This window comes from Belonocnema kinseyi, chromosome 8 (assembly GCF_010883055.1).
Source record: "Belonocnema kinseyi isolate 2016_QV_RU_SX_M_011 chromosome 8, B_treatae_v1, whole genome shotgun sequence".
NCBI lineage: Eukaryota > Metazoa > Arthropoda > Insecta > Hymenoptera > Cynipidae > Belonocnema > Belonocnema kinseyi.
In genome coordinates this window covers 34,320,136-34,326,137 of record NC_046664.1, presented here as the reverse complement: position 1 = coordinate 34,326,137, position 6,002 = coordinate 34,320,136, and positions in this window count along the sequence as shown.

The window sequence follows — 6,002 nt, the reverse complement described above, 5'->3', positions numbered from 1 at the left end:
GGGGGGGGGGGCGTGTAGGGTTAGAACTGGAGCCGAAAAAGTGAAAGCTGATATTTCCTGAAAACCTGGAAAATATCTTCAAATATTTGAGTATCCCTAAAATCCCTTAAAACCCTTTGAAATGTTTGCAAGCTTTCGAAAACTCCTTTTAATTCTTCAAAATATCCAAAAGTCTCTAAAAATCTTTGTAATTCTATCAAGTTATTGAAATCAATTAAAAATTCCTTAAAATATTTGAAAGTATTACAAAATATTTTTAATTTACGGGAATACCCAGAAATATTTGAAAAATTCCGATATATCAGGAAAATATAATAAAATCGCAAGAAAGTACACGAAATCTGATGTTTCCGAACTGAGAGCCATTAAAATTATATCTTTTAACATTTTTCCTTGACCATTTTAACGATTTCAATCATAGAAAAATTAAATTTTTAAATTTAGAAATAGTATAGTTATAAAGTAAAATTCAACCATATTTTAAAAATGATTAAGAAACGACTATAAGAAAAAATTCAATTACAAAAACTATCGTCCAAATAAATGTTTTTTGTAAATTATGAACATTTTTCAATAGAAATCACGGAAAATCTATTTTTCCAGGGATATGATTTTTGCTGCGACAACTTCCTTAAACGAAAAAAAAACATAAAAACATCAAGGTTTGTAAAATTGTAAAAATATGATAATATTGTTAATATTAATTAAGATTTCTTACGCTAAATTAATTTATTCCTAATAGATTTTGAATTATAATGAATTATAATCAAATTTTGGATTATTCCAGTTCAGAATATTTTGCAAATTTAAAGTTAAAATGTTTGTCAATCATTTAAGATGATCAGGCTCTCAAAAAAATTTCGGGAAATCATTACCTGGTGTAAAGCAGTTTTTCAAGACATATTAGGGCATTTGAAAACATTCCAAAAATACACTTAAATGACATTCACAATTGCGATAAAAAGAAAAGCAAATAGGTTAATGTCCATTGATGATCTTATCTTGCAAAAACTGGTTTGCTGCAATTCTTCTCTCTTCTCTATGTTTGCTAATTGGCAAGCCTTCCTTGGTCAAATAGAATTTGAGTAAATATTCTCAAAAGTTCTCTCTTAATTTTCTTGTTATTTTCTTTCACTCATGTTAATAAAAAATTTAAAACTCATTAGAAAATCGAAGAACATTGTTGTGCTTTAAGTTATTCGTTGATTGTTCAATTAATTTGATTAGCAAAATATTTAATAGAACCTGAAAAGATTAAAATTGTAATCTAGATTTATTTTTCTTCTGAACTGTTTAACGTTAAATTTGAAGAGCTGAATTTTCAACTAAGAAATATTTTTCAGTTAAGAGAGAGAACAAAAGTGCAACGAAATTGTTGAATTATTAAACCAAAAGGCCAAATTTCTACGAAACAATTCAATTTTCAACCAAAAAGTTGATGTTCAAAGAAATAGATGAATTTCTAGTACAAAAGGTCGAATTTTTAATCACAATAAATGTTTAAAAACTCATCATAACCATTTCAAAATAGTGAAATTAATTTTTCTCTTCAGAATTCTAAAGTTGAATCTTCAATTATTAAAAATTCACCACTTGAATTTTTAAGCGCGGAAAATTCTACTAGTGAGAATTGGAGAAACATGAACTTTCCACTGTTGAATTTATAACAAATGTGTTTTGAATTCCAAAATTTGAACGTTAAATTTTCTAAAAGTTTGGACAATTGAATTTTTAGCAGTTTAAAATTCAACATTTAAAAATTAAAATGTTGAAAATTCAATTTTCAATTTCCTTCAATTATCAACAATTGAACATTCAAATGTTGAAAATTCAATCGTTGAAAATGGAAGAATATTAAATTTTTAACAGTTGAATGTTGAAAACTGAAGAAAATTGAAAATTGGATTTTCAAAAGCAGATTAAAATTCAACATTTAAAAACTCAAATAAAGAAAATGCAATTTTCTTCCATTATCAGCATTGAAAATTCAATCTTTGATATTAGAAGAGTATTAAATTCCAAATATTTGAATTTTTAACAAACGAATTTTTAAATAAAAATTGAGTTCTCAAAAGTTGAATTTTCTTAAATTGAATACAGTTGAATTTTTAGCAGATTGAAATTCAACATATAAAAACTCAAAAGAAGAAAATTCAGTTTTCAATTTTCTTCAATTATCAACAGTTGAAAATTCAATCGTTCAGATTTAAAGAATATTAAATTCTTAATAGTTGAATTTTCAACAAATGAATTTTTGAATAAAAATTGAGTTCTCAAAAGTTGAATTTTGAATTTTCTTAAATTGTATACAGTTGAATTTTCAACAGTTTAAAATTCTACATTGAACAGCTGAAAATGTAAATGTTAAAAACTGAGGAAAATTTAATTTTCAAAAGTTGAATGTTGAATTTTCTAAAACTTTGTACAATTGAATTTTCCACCGTTTAAAATTCAACATTCAAAAATGTGAATGTTGCAAAATGAAATGCAATTTATCTTCAATTTCTTGATCCAAAGTTAAAATTAAAATTTTAGAAATTCAAGAAAATTGGATTTAAAACAGTTCAATTTTCGCACGTTTAAAATTTAACATTTAAAAATACAAATGTTGAAAATTAAATTTTCAATTTTTTTCTCCATGTTTTTATTAACGGCTGAACATTAAAATGTTGAAAATTCCACAAAATTAAATTTCGAACAGCTAAATTTTCACAGAACTTTTTTAGTTCAATTTTAAACAGTTTAAAATTCAACATTTATAAATTCAAATATTTTAAATTAAATTTTAAATTGCCTTCAAATTCAAATACCTACTTTTTAGTGTTAAAAGTTTTTGAACGCTTAAATTCGAGTTTGAATTAAATTCTAAGAATTGAAAACAAGAAAATAAGTATTATCAGTTTGTTTTTAAATTGATATAAATATAATTTTTATAAGATTCTTGAGAAAATTGCAAACAGATTTTTTAACATTTCAGGTGTCAAAAAAGAATCTAGAAGATTTTAAAGAATTTTTTTTTATTTGACAGAATTTTACAAAATATTACAAAAAATTTGAGTCTCTTTAAACGATATTTAAAACTTTTATAAGTTTCGGAAAATCAAGAAATATTTAATAAATGTTAGGAAATATTTCCAAGGTTCTAAATATTTCTAATCCATTTAAGAAGTCTTAAATTCCTAAAAATATTTTTAATAGACACGAAATTTTCTTATAATTTTGACAAATTACTGAAAATTTTTTAAATTACCCTATAATCTTCTCATTTTTCCTAAGAGTTTCAGGAAACTTTATTTATTCCCTTAAAACCTTTCGATATTCTTTTAAAGCTTCTCAAGTTTATTTTGGACATCTTTAAAAACCTCTCAATGTTTAAAATTTCTTTTGAATCTCTTAAATTCTACTAAATATTTCCTGAATTTTTTATTATTTTTTTCTCATCTCATCAAATAAAAATATTTTTCTTTAAAATCTTCTGCAATCTTTTTCCAAATTTTAGGAAATCGTTTGATATGCTTCAAACCCCTTTTTAATTTTATCTTAAAGTCCATTTTTCAAAATACAAAATCTGCAAAATTAAAAAAATTGCCTTAAAATCTTTCAGATTTTTCTTTGGCAATTTTTCAAATCTTTTTAAATGTTTTAAACAAACCTACAAATTTTATTTTCGTGAAAACCGAAACCTTCAAAAATTCTTTAAAAAATATTTATGTGCTATAGCAAAACTGCAATACTTTGCTTAAAAATGTTTTACACTATTTTTAAAAATTGTAGGAAATAATAAATCATTTACAATTAAAATGTTTTATTGTGAATTGAACTAGACGCGCCAAAGAAACCTGAAAAGTTAGGGAGATAGGAAAAAATTGAAAAAGTCAGGAAATTTCTATAACTTTCAGTAACTGTCAAGCAGAATACATTTTTTAATTTTTCATAATTTGAAATTTTGTATTCCGTCTATAAAAGATTCTACGTTTAAAATATTACAAGTTTGAAGTTCTGGTCTTTAATTTTTAATGGTCAGAGAAAAATATTCAACTCTTTTTGTTTTGTTTTGAAAATTCGTAGAAAATTAACTTGTTGCTTTAAAATTCATATTTGAGTGTTTGATAAGTGAACTAAAACCTTTTTTCGGTAAGAATTCAACTTTTTTTTAAATTTGTCTTTTTAATTTTAAAATTCATATATTTTGCTAGAAACCGCATATTTTTTATATAAAAATTCAACTGCTTGATTAAAAATTCAACAATTTTATGAAAAAGTAATTCTTTTGGGTTGGAAAATCAACATTTTTATTGAAAATTCAAGTAACTTCGTAAAAAATTTACTTCTTACTTAAAACTCATACTTTGATGTTGAAAACTCAAATTAAAATATTTTTTGATTGAAAATTCAACTGTTTTGTTCGAAATTCAAGTATCTTCGTAGAAAATTTCCTTGTTATTTAAAACTCATATTTTAATTTTGAAAAGTTAAACTAATATCTTTTTTGTATGAAAACTCAAATATGTTTTTTGAAAATTTGTCTTTTCAATTCTTAAATTTATCTAGTTGAAAATTTATCTGCTTTTAATTGAACTATTTTGTCGATAATTATTTTTCGTCTTGGCTTGAAGATTCAACAATTTAGGTAAACTTTTTTTTCTCACACGCCTGAAAAATCGTTCATCCTAATCATTAAAAAATTGCAAAAAAAAATTTCAAATATTTAACTGAAATACTTGAATTTTTAATGAAAACGATGAATTTTTAATAATGATGAATCCTCAATTGAAATAGTCAAATTTTACAATAAAGAAAGAGTGTTCAACTAATACAATGAAGCTTTAACTGAAATAGTTGGAGTTTCGAAAAACAAAATTTTTACTAAAAAATATAAATTGTCAAAACTTAAAAAAAGGAGTTTTAAGTTAAAAAAGTCAATGTTCAACCAAAGAAGACGAATATTCAACTAAAAAAGATAATCTTTCAACCAAAAATTGATTAATTAAATTTCGAATAAAAAAACGAATGCTCAAACGAAAAAATATATTTTCAACCAAAATTATGGAATGCTCAACATCGGAGTTAAAGCTAAAATTTAAGAAGGAAAATGACCATTTTTCAGGTCAATTATACAGGTGATTTTGAACTTCAATTTATATTTTTATTAACTGAATTATGGGTATAAAATTATTAATTTTTTTTAAAAGTGGCATTTTCAGTAAAAAAAATCATTTCAAATTAAGCAAAAGCGAGTTTTCAATCAAAAATAATAATTTTTAAACAACGAGATTAACATTCAAAGAAAAAAATCATTTTCTACTAAAAAAGTCGATTTTTTATTTAAAAAAAGTTTTTTTTAAACAAAAGACGTGAGATTTCAACGAAATAAATTAATTTTTAATTAAAAAAGACAAATTTATATTCAAACTGTAAAATTTTGAACTAGAAAAGGCGAATTTTCAACTTAGTGGAACCGCTAAATATTCATTTGAAAAAATTAACTTTCAACAAAACTAATAAATTTTTAACTAAAATGATGGATTTTCAAATAGAATATTTAAATTTCATACCAAAAAGATGAATTTTCTACAAAAAGACGAATTTTCCACAAATCACATGAAGTTAAATTGTTAGTCGAAAATTTGGTTTCCAACAAAGTTATTACATTTTTAAAAAGACCAAGTTAATACATTTTTAATAACAGATGAATTTTCAATTAAAATTATGAAGCTACGAACAAAAAAATTAATTTTTAATAACAGATTTAAGCTTTTAAGCGCAAGTAGTTGAATTTAAAAAAAAGCGTCAATTCCATTCGAAAAATCTAACCAAACTTATATTATAATTCAGAAATATTTCCTCTTCTAAATACTACTTCTACTCTAAAAAACTACTTGAATTACTTTAATTTCCTGAAATTTGGATGAAGAAGTTTTTAAAATCTGATAATTTGCATGTGGAACACGGACGTTTTAAAAACCTTTCATCAAAAGCCCTGTTTTAATTATTTAAAAACA